A 15,746-nucleotide genomic window follows, 5' to 3' on the forward strand; every position below is an offset into this window, starting at 1 on the left:
CATATTCCAAACCTAGTTTTATATTATTAGTTTTGTTCTATTTCTGGACCTTTCACTGTCTCCTTACCCGTGGAGCGTTCGAGACAACATAATTTCTTGCTTCGTTGGGGATAACAGCTTTGACAAGTAAGCACATTTCCATCTGTCTCAAGTTGTAACAACATGCTGTTTGCCAAAGCTACACTCCTGGATCCCAACAGGGGGCAAATACGGGGAGCAGCCTGCTTCGATTTCCCATACCTCTCTTCCCAGTTCTGAAGCCTTTGCTGGGATTTTAGCTTGCAGGTGGCTCGTATCTATTAAAAGATCAATTGCATGACTCTTGTATGCTTACAGACTACATTTTCCTGTGGCAGCCTCAGCCTCTGCTGTTTGTGCTGTAGGAACATTGTCTAGCATAATGGACAGGCTGTAGAGTTCCTAATCCAAACAGATTAAAGAGGTGAGATGACACCCAGGCTGTAGGGCTGGGGCTCACAAGTCTCAGGTGTTGGTGTTTCAGGCAGATTCTTGGGGAGAAGTGCAGCTCCCTTCTGGCCTGCTGCCTACTGAGATCTTGCCCAGTAGCAAAGTGGGAAGACGATGGGATGTGTGTGCAGGAAGCTTGAAAATTGTCTCTGATACTGCCATTTACACATAACTGAAGCTTTTTTTTTTTTTTTAATATATCAAAGGCTGTAAGAATCTAATCCATCTCCAGAATTTAGGGCAGAAAGATATATTCTGTTGCACTTATCTTCAGGTTTACAGTAACTAGTAGTTTTCCACAGTAGATCTACTGAATTTTAATATCAGAAATAGTGTTCATGTGTTTGGCAACATAGTTTGGTTCTGTTCCTCGATTGCTAGTCCATGACTCCACTTTCATGTAAGTATCCAGACTTTCAGATTTCTTTGGAATACTGCAATAGGGAGGACTGCGATTAATGTTTAATGAAACCAGTTAGAAAATACAGAAATAGAAACTACAACTTTTGTATCTGCTAGGTACCTTTGTACCTAGATAATGCACATTTCTAGAGGCTAAATTAATTTATAATGAAAATTGTTCTTTGGTATGAGAAATTTAAGCTTGTAATGAGATCTAAAGCGAGTTGATAAGGTAAACATCTGCAAGCTCACAGCCCATTTTCTAATAAATCTGACAAGTTTTTTCTTTCATTACCAATAGAAGCCAATATTTTGTACAGCGTTTGTATTTTTATTGTTTCAAACGACTCTTAGAAAAGCCAGAATTTCACGAGGGAACAAAATGTTTTTGAAGATTGCTGGCTTTAAGACAGCCAATGCTAACAGTAAGGCATGCTATGATCCAAGCAGCACTCAGACAAACACCAGGCATGGATGGCCTGCCAAACAACACCAAGGATTAGTGAAATTATTTGATTTGTAAGTGTATGTATTAATGGTTGTTAGTTGAGGCAGGCAATGGACATCTCATGATGTCCATAGAGAGTGACAAAGATGATTTTTTTTTTTTTAAGGTATAGGATATTTTTTGTGGGGAATTTAATTTTTTATTTGTGTAAATTATAAATTTCGGGAATTCTACACAATGGAAGGCATCCGTCAAAATTACCCCCAAACTACTAGCAGCTTGTGGTTTCGAGTGGCAAAATATTTGCTTAGGAAAAAGCTATCAATCACCTTCTGAAAAAATATAATTAATTGTATTGAAAAAAGATGATGAAGAATAGTTACAGCCACATTAGAAATTAGTACAAAGTTTTAAGCTGTGCTGTGTGTGTAGTGGGATGGATTGCTTTTACGCGGCTGAAGATTGAAAAGCTGTTAGCACTCAAAAAGGCCATTCAACTTATCCCTTAAGGAAGATCCTTTGAATTTTGGTGATCTTAAAGTCATTGGCTCTCTTGAGCTAAAAGAGTGACAAAATTCACTGGTTAAGTTGGCTAAACCTTGTCTGTAGTAAGACGTGATGGCCTGGCAACTGGTAGGAGCTGGCAGGAGATGAAAATGAAGGGAAGGTTGTGAGAGCTGAGAAAGACACATGGGCTGAGGTCATGCCAACAGGCAAACAGTCTTGAGAAATATGTCTTACTGAAAATTACCACACTTTTGATGTGCAAAATACAGCTATATATCTCAAAAAGAACAACAAAATAATGTCATTCCTCCAATGTTTTATTATTTCAGTGATGCGAGCTTATCCATTTATTAACTGGCTGCCCAGCAAGAACTGTTAAAACATGACTTTTCTTTCCTGAAAATAAATAAATAACATTGAAGAGAGAATTTATGAAGCAGTTACATTTCTCAGCTATTTGGAGTTACTTTAATCTTCTTGAATTAGTAGTGGGCTTTCCATTTCTTCATCTTGGATATGTATTTATGAGAGGCTGGTTCTCCACGGATGATTTAGCAGCCAAGTTTTCACTGTCTTCTAAGTAACGATGTTGAACAGTGAGTGAAGGAGTAATAATTAGATCTTACCCTGCCTGTTGTAATCTAGTCTATTTTTTACTCTATTAGCCAAGGTAATAGTGGAGGATCTCTCAGGCATGCTGTTGCCTGTAACATGTCTTAGGGACTACAGTTTTAATGCCCATAGACATCCCAAGAACATAATTTTTAGCATATATTTGATGAATGGCTTGCTAGCTACTTCTTTCAGAGAAGCAACTATGAGATCTGCTCTTGACAGGAATGTGATTTAATACAGCTGGATTGGCTAGAGCAGATTGATCTGATCCCTGTGGCTTTTGAATATACCAGAGGGTGCAGACTCCAGTTTGTGCCCAATTCAGTCACCTGCCCTAGCAATAGCTGTGTTTCTGGCTGGTTTTCCACAGATTCCTGAAAGCCCTCATACATACCTTTCATTTAAAGGAATTCACACAGCAGACGTTGCCTTTCCTTTAAATACTTTCTACCCATTTCAGAAACTGAAAGCGGTTTGAGCCTCAAAACCTGATCCACCTCCTTCCCATTCACGTCGCTGTGCTGGACCCAGCCCTGGTAGTGTTTGGTACCAAGCAGCCCCACGACGAGGAGTTCTGGTGCTGGAAATCCAGGCGTTTTGAACCACATCGGGAAGTTCTCAGTAAAGCCTGGCACAAATCAAATGATTCGACTTCTTCCAGTACGCTATGTATCCTTAGAGCATTATACATTTCTCATGCCACCCCTGCATTTTTCAATGGGTGATGGAATTCACCGAATGTGCGCTTAGAAAAGAAAGCAGTTTTCATTTCTCTGCCGGGTAAGGGGCTTTACACTTCTGGAATCGTCTTTCCATTTACATTTGCCCAACGATGGAATCTGGGTAACAGAAATACTTTCAAAGGTGCTGCCTCCCGAGGGAAAGTAACCCTTTTCATCATTAAAGTGCCAGAAAAGCTGCTGGTTTACAGTGCTTCCAAACAATCCATTAGGATAATATGAGTAATTTCAAATTGAGCCTTTTTTGACCAGGTGGTTTGTGTTTACTACCACCAGAAGCTGACAATATTTTCAGTGCAGGTATTTTTACATGGCTGGTGTTAGAAGTGACGATAATGGCATTTGAAAAAGATCTGCCCATGTTCACGGATTACATACCTGATGCAAAACCATGGCTTTGGTAGGAATTTATTCAGCATTTCAGTGGGTACAGCTCTGCCCTGGGAACAGCCTCGACAGTGCTGAGTTCTTCCAACTTTTCCAGTGATTTGTGCCTATTGATTAAAGCTCCTGAAGGTCACAGAATTGAAATTCATTTGGCTACAACCATTATACAAAAATAACACAAAGTATTTGTTCATCAAAATCAAGCTGTAAGTCAACTTCTGAGTGACCAAGAATTGAAATGAGATTTTGCTGCTTGTAGCAGTGTTACAAGTAAATGCCAGGTGTTTCAACAAGCCCTGTTAGGTGATAGATGATCCAGCCAAGCCCGTCCTTGTGCCTGGGGAGTTCACTCGGTTATCTGCTCCCTACCAATTTCAAAGCCAGTACTTGAGACTGTAAAACAAGAATCCCTTATTTAATAAGCTGACCTTGAGTTACTCAGTGTCTGCCAACGTGTTATAAATGCTGAGGAACATAGAAACAAGTGTGCGTTGTTACTGTAAAGCCCTTAATAAGTAGTTTGTTGAAACACTGCCATTTGCAACACCATTTCCAGCAAAGCTGAGCCTTCTGTTTTATGCCAACTACACTTATGGAGGGTTGAAGTGGAAGCTAAATTGCTAAATCCTCTTTTAAGAGAGCTAACATATTTAACATTTTTCATTTCCGGAAGGTTACTATTTCTGTTTTGACTGGTAAAACATCCAGTACAGAATCTAAATGGCGGTACGCATTTATCATGGTAGATCAACAGCAAAAGTGGTAAAATATATACAGCCACGTACGCTGTTGGGGTTGTAGAAAGGTAGGGTATCGCTTTGCTGTGGAGGAATAATGCACAGAACCTGTAGCACAGAAAGTCCAACAAGGCAATGAAAGCTCCCTTTGCTCAACCATTGTACAAGAGACCCACATCAGAAATGGATGGTGAGGTGGAGGAACCGGTGAGTAACCCAAGTGGGTGACAGCCTGGGGCAGGACCTTTCACCAGGCTCTGCCAACCAGACTGAGATTTAACTTGCCCACGGCTCTGTCAGCACCTTAAAGTCTGTGGTATGTGTCCCTGTTCTGGGTTGAGAGGGCTGCTAAAAGAGCCTGAATTCTCTCTTGGTACTGCAGAAAAGCATAAGGAGCTGTAGACTGATCCCATTTATCACAGTCCACGTTTCCTATTCAGAGAGGGATTCTTTCCCAGGACATTCTTTCTACTGTTTGAGTGCAGATTAACGGGATCGTGCTGTCTGTCATCAGTGCTGTTACCTTTGATTATGCTCCAGTAAGTTAAACTTTTCAAAGCAGAAAAAAATAATGCTGTTTTTCAAAGATCTATTTAAAGCTGATTTGAGAATTTGTATTTCTTTCTATTGATTTTTCTAATGCAAGTGCATGCTACCAAGTGGTAGGAAAATGGATCTGACCTAAATATCTTTAAATGAGAATTTCTAAGCCTCCTAGGACAAATCTTGCAATCCTTTATCACTGAAAAACTGAAAAAAAAATTAGGAAGAACTCGTTTACAAACAGTAAGGTCTTCCAAGCACCTGTAGGTACTTTCCTCTAGAGAGGTGGGGCAGTCAGTGTAATCAAGACAGTCCTTGCATGCTTTCTCATCTCCATCACTTTGGGCAGCCCTTCCCTGCCCTAGCTGGCTTGTGTCACAGTACTGTGCTTTACCACATACGAGTCCTGCAGGGCTAAAAAAGTCCCCAGTGTGTCATTTCCAAGCCGCCGTGTCACACCATAGAGCTCAGGAAGGCCTCATGACCTCACTTGGCCCCTCACCCCTCTCCTCCATAGCCTGCTTGGCAAACTTCACAAGTGAGGTGGGGAACAACTCCACCTCTCATAGGTTAAAACCCAGCCTGCCTGTGAGACTATAGCATTGGGTTTGTAAAACTGAGGGAGGAAAGCACTTCCCATTGTTGCTGCAGAGGCTGGAGGTTGTGTAGTGTTGGCCACTGCTCCGGGCCCCTCAGATCATGCACAGGTCATGATCAGATGCCTACAGATAGCTGCGTGATGCTTTATAACATTCAGACCTACACGTATTTTCTCTATAATCCATTTTTAAAACAACTTGGCTATGAATTCTGGGACTTTACCTTCTAAATGGCTGTGGAAGAGTCTTCCCATGCTAGCCCACTATCTGAGGCAAAACCTACTGCAGAAACTACATGGCTGCATAGTAAGGCACAAGTATATATCTATTCCTTTTGCGTACATGATCAGTACGGTACAATGACAGTGCATGAAGTCTGTACCCTTCTGTATTGCAGATCAAAGTGTGAAGTATGCCTGATCATGTTGCTACACTAAGTAGATCATTGCAGTATTTGCTTAGGCACAGTTTCAAAAGCAGCTTGGAAACTTAAAAAAAAAAAAAAAAAAAAAAAAAAAAAAAAAAAAAAAGACACATCTTAAGCACAACAGATTGCCCCTTCAAAAAATATTACATCTATACCACCGAGTGAGACCCTGCCAGACTAAAGCTATGTTGATGTTATGGGATCCAAAGGCTGGAGCAGAGGCACAAGACATCGCTGACAGAGTGATCAAAGAGGTTTCAGAGCAGCATGGAGAATCACCCCTTTTGGTTGACAAGTGTTGAAGTCCTGTGCTGGAGGAACACACGGGAGGGCTGTGTGGCCCCATCCCTGACTTTTCAGATCCATGGCTGTCACCATGACCCCATCACAGGACATACCTGAATCACCGTGCTGTCCCACCAGTCTGTGTGAGCCCAGAAGAAGCAATCCGCCAAATGAGAATGCTCCAGGATAAGCAAATGATATGGAATTACTGTTTGGGTTTTCTCTAATTTTCATCTGCTCACACTGGCTCTGCAAAGTGCCGTAGGCTGTCCTGGACAGTGCTGTCCTCCTGGCTATTTGTAAACATGTACTATAACCACCATGCACTGAGGGCAGTCAGGCTGACCACGTACTGCCTTTTGTGCTGACTGGCACTGATTTAAAGGACTCTCGGAGTGAAAAATAAACAGAATTGAGTGACAGGAATCACACTATAGGAATTTACTAATTTGAACCCTAGTCTCAAACTGCGATAGTGATTTTATAAGGTATCGGTATAAAAGCTCACTTCTGAGCTCATTGTATAGCTTAGTAAAATCTATGCAGTAAGGCAAAACAAACAAGGAATATTGACCTGGAATGCCAGGGGGTATTTGGAGTTGGAGGAAATCCTGTAAAAGCTGACCACATGTTATTGACATCCTGTGATGTTCTCTCAAAGCCAATTTCCAGCAGGTCTTTCCCTCTGTTTCTTTTTTAGCTCTCATTACCCTACTCTCCTATCAACTGGCAGTAAATTAAATTAGCCTTCCCCAAGCTGAGTCTGTTTTGCCCGTGTTGGTAACCAGTGAGTGATAGCCCTGTCTGTATGTTAACCCACGGGTGTTTTTCATCCTATTTCTCCCCCTGTCCTGCTGAGGAGGGGGAGTGAGCAAGCGGCTGGGTGGGCATCAGCCAGGGTCACCAACCACACCTGGGCTACTAAGATAACCATAAAAAAGTTCCTGTAAGAACCTGAGGTGCTAGAAATCAGTGCCTGGGCTATACCGCAGAAAAAAAAAAAAAGAAAAAGACTTAAGACAGTGAATAATGTCACTGCTTGTTCCTAAAGAGAGTGTGCGGAACAAGATGCGTGCACAGTTCTGTGGCTGTGTCACAGGGACGCTACGTGTGATTTGTAATCTCTTCTGGGTCTAACCACTGCCACATAGCCCCTTCTACTAAAACAAACAGATCACCCTGTAATTGGCTATGATGTAATCACTTGTAAGAGCAAAACTTTGTTTCCTGATGAAAGGGAACCGGGGAGAGCTATAAAGATGAAATACCAGTGCTACCAGTGGGATTCAGCTGCTGTTCTGCAGTAGCTTGATATGATTAACAGGATGCTATACAGCGTATTTCTGCAGCATGGATGCTTTGGGAATGCAAGGCATGATGCTTAGCCATGATTAAAAGCTAAACCACATGCTCTGGCTTCCTTCTAAAGCAGATTTCATTGGGATGTCACACCCCTGTAGCACCTCCATGGCCCAAAGGGTGCATCCCCATATGGGAGAGGGGACCCTTCCCATGTTGTGGGGAAGGGAACTCCTGGCACAGCACAGAAAGCCACTGGCAGAAATCCCAGTGTTATCTGCTGGGGCTGAAGCTGCTCAGCCTGGACAGGCTTTGTCCTCAGACGGCTGAGGTTTGGACTGCAAAGGGTTTGCCTCTTCACCTCCGTGATATACCCGCAGTCAGCATTTATCTTCCCCTCGGGAAACCCTTTTGAAAGTACTCGGTGAAGTTGATCAGCTTGATGTGGTCAGGACAAGTGTCACAGCATAGCAGAGCCGCTCAGGATGGAAGGGACCTGGGGAGGTCTCCCCTCCAACCTCCTGCTCTGTACCTGGTCAGTCTTGAAAACCTCCCCAGATGGAGCCTCCACAACTTCTTCCACCCACATAATGAACATTTCTCGCTTTATACAGAACTGGAACCTCTCTGGTTAAATTTCTGTCTGTCATTTCTTGTCTTGCCACCACACACCACTGCGGAGAGCCTGCAAACCTTCTGCTCCATGGCACAGGGAGCCAGTGCCACACTGTCCTCTTTGGGGAAGGCTGATCCCTCTCCCCTTCCCATATAGTGAGGGCTGAACCAGCACAGATTTAGAGTTTTAAAATTGATACAGTTTTACTACTATATCTGAAAATTCAGGAAACTCAGTGCCCAGCACACCGCGTAAAAGATCATCTCCATCCAAATGAGCAGGGACCTCCAAGGGTTGTTTTTTTTTTTTTTTTTTTTCCTGATATTTTTAATATAATGTAGAGGGTAACAGAAAGGAGATTTTTTCTCATCTCTTTGTCCTGGGCTGCAAGTGAACCTTCTGGACTCTGCTGGTCCCAGGCTATGGTGAGATGAGCCTGCTGGCTCCTGTTGACTGGTGCTTTTCAGGGTGCCCCTCCAGCTCTGTGACATCCCCGATCTGCCTCTTTCAGACAGCACAGAGGAATAGGATCAAACCTGAGGAAGGGAGCTGGTCACTAGAGATGTAGTCTCTGTATAAACAAAAAATTCCTGGGTATCCCTTTGCCAGTGGGTGGGACAGACAACACCTCCTTTTTGGCTGCAGAACAAAGATCTTGTGATATTTTTGGTGTGCAACATACTTTGAAGCATTTAAATGTGGTCGTATGAGCAATTTATAGTGCTTGGCATCTTCCTATGAAATATTTATAGAGGCAATATATTCCAGTGAATTATACTGCTGGCCCATGCAGCTTGGATGATAAAAAAGTCCATTGTAATCTGCAGAAAAGGAACTCATCAGCACCATGGAAATAAGATTTGTAACCAACACCATCACTATCTGGAATCCAGGAAATAGGAAACCATCTTTCCTCCAATAAATCCCTGGTGCAGTGAAGGCGATGGCAAAGTTCATCTGTGCATGTGGAGCTGGGCTGGTGTTGGTCGTGCCAGCGAGGAAAATGGGTCAGTGCTGCAGAGCCAGCCAAAGCAAAGGCAGTGGCTGATGGAGAAAAAAAGCAAAGCCATAGGCAAATAACTTCACAACCCTCCCTGGTGGGAGATAGAAATCACAAAATCCGTAATGTCTGTCCAGAGGCAGGAACAATATTTCATTTGTTTAAAGGAGCCCTTTCCATTCCCTGGTCACACAGATAAATGCTGGTGCAGAAAAATACACAAATGAATGAGTTCTCATCAAAAACAGAATTGAGCCATGAAGCTGTGTTCATTATAGTAGTGATTTTCTCTTTTCTCTGCAGAACAGGACTCAAGGGATGCAAGATAGAAAGTCTCCGAATTAAAGTCCTCCTTGCCTATGGAGGTTTTATTTTTGTTCTTCCTCTGTGAGTTATTTTCCTTCCTTGAAAGTCAGTGCGCAGCCAGGAGCCCCTGGCACACTCCCTCTTAGGGAAAGGCACAGGCTGCAGGCTCCAGGCTCTTGCCATAGATAGGTTTCCTTAGTCTGGAGGTTTTTCAAAACATTTTAATGTAAACTGAAAATAAATCAAGCAGGTACATGTCAGAAGTCTCAAACAGTCAAGTTCACCCCATTTCTGATGTAAATACCCAAGTCAGAAACCATTCATCACCTGGAGGGGACAGGTGGGCCCAGCTTCCTCCAGTGCTCTAAGTGTGGATCTGAGGCCAAGGGGCGGCCATCCCTTGGCCACCTTGCCAAGTCCTTCTGCTGCTGTAGGACACACACCTGTGGACCAACAGGGTTAAATTGCTACCAGGAGGCTTCAGAGGAGCCGATGAGACATGTAGGGAAAAAAAAAAAAAAACAGCTGAATGACTGAAGGTCCTGACCAGACAAGATCTGGGGCAGCAGACACCTACTTCTGGTGAGCACCCTCATCTGTCTGCTGAGAGGTGAGGTGCCTCTGTCTCCTCGTTAGCCACCACCTTGTCCCCGTTAACGTCTTTAGGAGGAGCTCTGAATCCTTTCCAAAGCCATTGCTGCTTTCCTTGAGCAATTCCTTTATCATACTAATTGTATAAGATTATAATCATTGGTAATTTTAACTAATTACTGAGGCAGTTGTTCCTTCTTTAATACTAAATTGATTCAGAAAGGGAGTTTCAATTGGAAGCCAAACCTCTTACTCATGCTAAGCCCTCTGATGTGTTTACACTTTGCATACTGAGGATTAACAGCAAGCTGGGAAACCTCCAGGGGCTCACTCTTTTTGACCTGGGCACTTGCATTTTCTCTTGTCCCTGGGCTAAAACAAGAGATGTCACAGTGGCTTTCCTCCAGGAAAGGGGTTTTGCTCAGCAAAGGGCTCCAGCACACCCAGGAAAGGACAACTTCTTATTTTTTTGTCGTATCAATCCTCTGCCCTCACCAGTCTGTGACAGCCAGCTCGCAGGTGGGGGGTTCTCGGGAGTCAGCACCTGGCATCATCAGTTTGTTCATCTCAAAGCAACACAAATGCAGAAAAATGTGTGGGGTTTTAGAAAAAGAAAGTCAGTTTTCCATTGTTCAGAATTCCCCTACATTTTAATTAGAAAAAGGAGAATGACTGCAAATCCTAAATACCTTGGCCATCTAGACTCATGCCACAGTGCATGCAACAGCAAGGTGTTTGCTGAGGGTGAGACATCCCATCCCATCTCCCTCATCTGCGTTTTTGACAGGAGCCTGGACAAAAAATTTAGTCTGGATTTCCAGCTTTGGGCAGATGAAATTGGTCTTTTGCCCTGTTGCAGGACTTCCTTCCTTATGCAGGTCGAGGGCAGCAGGCTGGAGGATGGAATACTTTGAGCATCTGGATTATCAGGGAATAAGGCTGTCATTTTTCAGTGCAGAAAAGTCACCTTGTGGGTTGCCATTCTCCTGCTTTGTGGTATAACCTTAGCCTTGTTGAAACCAAACCTGTTTGGTGCCCTCACTGGTTGTCTGCATCTCAACCTTGTGTGGTTTGTGATGCTGGAAAACATCACCCTTTCCTCCTCCCCACTCACATCACAGTTTTCTCAATTGTTAATAACACAAAAGCATAAATGATGTTTCCTGCAAGCAGGCTGTTTACAAATAGGTGTGCAATAATTCCAGGATCATCCTTATTTCAGTGTAGCTTTATATGAATTTGTCTTCACATCTTTTGGACAGCTAATTCTTCTCTGAAACTGATATAGAAGCATGCAGTGATTCATCTCTGAAATAATAATCACTATACTGGCTGCACACAGTTTAATCTTCCAGCAAATAAAGAAGTGATTGAAACTTGCTATTATCAAACCAGATCAAGTTTGTTCAGAAGAAAAAAATCTGTTATTTTAGTACAAATTGGTATAATGAGCTGTCTCTGTGCTATTATCTCTGAGCATTAACTGGCTCTACTATGCAGGATAATACTCAGAATAATTATTACTTATCCACATGTACATACATTGAGTAATAAAATAATTAGACCTTTTAAAACAGAAGATAGAAAAGATTCCACTTACTGTAATTCTGACTTTCTGATTATAAGGTTGAAATAAATAATAGGTGATATTTTATCAGTGTGCCAAACCAGTAAGTGCTGTATTTGTAGATGTCAGTACAGACTGCACATAGGGTATACATTTTCTCAAACTCATGAATGAGCAGAGGTTTCAATAAGGATGTGGAGGATCTGAGCTCTTGAAATTCAGAGGTGGGCATGGGCTGCCGAGGGCAGCGAGCTCTGTCCACAGGCACGCTCCCAACCCCAAGGAGCTCCTTGTGGCCAGGAACCACGCTGGGCATGGGGCTGGTGTGGGACACTGCTGCAAAAGCTGACACCCTGGGGATCATTGGAGTCTCCTATCACATGGGTCCAAGCAAGGAGGGATTGACAGGGATTGCTTCAGGGGGTAATATTAAAGTGTTGCAATGGGGAGGTAACACTACTGAGAGCTTCACCTGCATGGCGACTGCTCCTTATTTCTAAGAGCCACATTTCTATATATCATCATTATATATAATTTCTCTATATTATCCTCTTTCCTTCACCCACACTCCCCAGTGAGCACCCTGACCAGAGCCATACGTTTGTTCTTGGCCCATGATTCATTTTGCTTCATCTGCAGTCTCGAGAGAGCAGCGTTTGGACATGCATATACCCTGTGCACTGGTCCTGAGGTATGGCAGTGGGTGTTATCCATTTCTTGAAGATAGTTGTTTTAAGGGGGGTTGCTTGTTTGCCTGTTTCTTTCAGGACACCAGGAATAACCGAACCACATCAGATAACGAAGATAAGCCAATTCATCTCATGCTCCCTTGCAAATCCCAGACACTGGGTTAATCACTCAGATGATTAAGAGCTCGAAGCAGACTGGTGGAAGGTTTTAATTCTGTTTGTTGAGAGCTGTAAACATAATTGATTTACATTTCTCTACAATAAGTTAATTTGAGAGAGTGTTCCCATTGTAAATAATATCAGATTCAAGGCTATATGCCTTACAAATCTCAGTGACTCCACTGGAGAAAATACAGTTCACTCCTTGCTGCAAAAGGATGAAAAGGATAAAGACTAATGACTGATAAATGTGGACTTCCTGGAAACAGAAAATTACCAAATCTGACAACTGCTATACATTAGCACTGTAACACAAGAAGCAACATGTTCCCTATTATCCTTGATAAGTTAATGGATCGGTGATGAAATTCAAATAAATAATGAAAAAAATCTTTGAAAACAGTCACTCGGGACTGGGGACCAGGACTGCAGATCAGGGACCATATATTCTCCCACTCTCCCTGCCACTTATAACTATCCTGCCTCTTGACACATCTCTGGATTACACTCCTAAGGATTTCTTTAACCTTAGAGAAAACCTCAAGTGCATTCTGAAGAAATACCGAGGAGAACGTGCTCGTCTGAACATCCCAAGGATTGCAGAAGCTTTGGAAGGCTGCCATAACTCTCCTGGAGGAGAAGAAAGGGAGAATGAACAAGTAGGAAAACACGTCTTCCTCTGACCCTACCTCAGAAACTATTTACAATGATACCTTTCACACTTTCTTCAGGTAGCTGGTCTATGGAGGGGTCAGGTGGAGATGGCCAACAATAATTTCTTTCAAGTTATCTCCTTGGAACTGTAACTTCTAGTAGTTTAAAGGCTTTTGACTTGTGTATTGTGAGAACAGCATTTCTTTTATGAAAAGCACATTCTCACAATTAACACTTTGCAAAAGTAATGATAACGCCACCAGTATCTACCCAAATCTGTTTCTTCTTACCACAAAGCAAGGTCTGAATTCACAGTAAGGCACCTTTTCCATACAGCCTGTTGTTCAATCTTAAAAGGGGATGGGGAGCAGAATGTGGCCCTCACTATCCACGAAGAAATGGTTGGCAACCTGCTACTGCACTTGGATGTGCACAAGTCAATGGGGCCGGATGGGATCCACCCGAGGGTACTGAGAGAACTGGCAGAGGAGCTGGCCAAGCCGCTTTCCATCATTTATCAGCAGTCCTGGCTATCGGGGGAGGTCCCAGTTGACTGGCGGCTAGCAAACATGATGCCCATCTACAAGAAGGGCCAGAGGGCAGACCCGGGGAACTATAGGCCTGTCAGTTTGACCTCAGTGCCAGGGAAGCTCATGGAGCAGATTGTCTTGAGAGTCATCACGTGGCACTTGCAAGGCAAGCAGGCGATCAGGCCCAGTCAGCATGGGTTTATGAAAGGTGGATGAGGGAAAGGCTGTGGATGTGGTCTACCTTGACTTCAGCAAGGGTTTTGACACCGTCTCCCACAGCATTCTCCTCAAGAAACTGGCTGCTCGTGGCTTGGACTGGCGCACACTTCGTTGGGTTAGAAACTGGCTGGATAGCCGGGCCCAAAGAGTCGTGGTGAATGGAGTCAAATCCAGTTGGAGGCCGGTCACTAGTGGCGTTCCCCAGGGCATGGTGCTGAGACCGGTCCTCTTTAATATCTTCATCGATGATCTGGATGAGGGCATTGAGTGCACCCTCAGTAAGTTCGCAGATGACACCAAGTTAGGTGCGTGTATCGATCTGCTTGAGGGTAGGAAGGCTCTGCAGGAGGATCTGGATAGGCTGCACCGATGGGCTGAGGTCAACTGCATGAAGTTCAAAAAGGCCAAGTGCCGGGTCCTGCACCTGGGGCGCAATAACCCCAAGCAGAGCTAGAGACTGGGAGGGGAATGGTTGGAGAGCTGCCTGGTGGAGAAGGACCTGGGAGTATTGGTTGATAGTCGGCTGAATATGAGCCAGCAGTGTGCTCAGGTGGCCAAGAAGGCCAATGGCATCCTGGCTTGTATAAGAAACGGTGTGACCAGCAGGGCTAGGGAGGTGATCGTCCCCTTGTACTCGGCTCTGGTGAGGCCGCACCTTGAGTACTGTGTTCAGTTTTGGGCCCCTGGCTACAAGAAGGACATTGAGGTGCTCGAGCGAGTCCGGAGAAGGGCGATGAAGCTGGTGAGGGGTCTGGAGAACAAGTCCTATGAGGAGTGGCTGAGGGAGCTGGGCTTGTTCGGCCTGGAGAAGGGGAGGCTCAGGGGTGACCTTATCACACTCTACAGGTACCTTAAAGGAAGCTGTAGCGAGGTGGGGATTGGTCTATTTTCCCACGTGCCTGGTGACAGGACGAGGGGGAATGGGCTAAAGTTGCGCCAGGGGAGTTTTAGGTTAAATGTTAGGAAGAACTTCTTTACCGAAAGTGTTGTTAGACATTGGTACAGGCTGCCCAGGGAAGTGGTGGAGTCACCATCCCTGGAGGTCTTTAAAAGACGTTTAGATGTAGAGCTTAGGGATATTGTTTAGTGGAGGACTGGTTAGTGTTAAGTCAGAGGTTGGACTTGATGATCTTGAGGTCTCTTCCAACCTAGAAATTCAATGATTCTGTGATTCTGTGAAATGGTTATGGTTACTCTAAAATAAATTGTGTGAAATAAAGCTGAAAGATAACTGTGCACAGGGGACCTTGCTCATAGCAAAGGCTGATATAGATATTTGCCTGCCCTGAAGCAGGTAGAAAGTCTTGATTTGTTTTGGTGAACTGCAATGCACAGGGTCCATGTTCAACTATGGTGACTCTGTCATTGATAAATGGCTTCACTAAATTAAAGTTTTATGGGAACAGATATTTCAGGAAATATGTCACTGACATAAAAGTGAAAAAAAAAAACGTATGCCAGGGAGTAAATTACTTGTAGCAGTTGCAGGCATATACATGTAATGGTCTCTGGAAAACTGATCTGTGGAGTCAGGTTCTGGATATTTGAATGGAGCTGCTCAAGGACATCCTTGCTCTGATCTAGAGAGGTGTGTCTGTTACCTACAGTATTACATGCTGATTGTTTAAACAATATTTAGAAATCCTTTTTTTTTTTTTTTTTTTTCCTTACTATGACAAGAACAAAGGCCAAAAATATTAAAGCTTTTGCAACATAGCTATTCATGCCCACTGCCCAAACATGTATTTTGACAGGCAGCACTAACTGCATTTATTTTCTTATTGAAAGTCAGTAAATGAAGCCAAGCTGCCATTAGTTTTTAAGGTCATTATCTCTGAGCATTTCTGTTTTGAAGAACCTGGTATTAATTCTATTTTCCAGCACAATGACAATGGCTATGTCCTCCAAAAATGTATATATGTATCAAATTTGTTTTAAGGTAATTGCATTTTTCTCTA

Source organism: Aythya ferina (assembly GCF_964211825.1).
Source record: "Aythya ferina genome assembly, chromosome: 2".
Taxonomy (NCBI): Eukaryota; Metazoa; Chordata; class Aves; order Anseriformes; family Anatidae; genus Aythya; species Aythya ferina.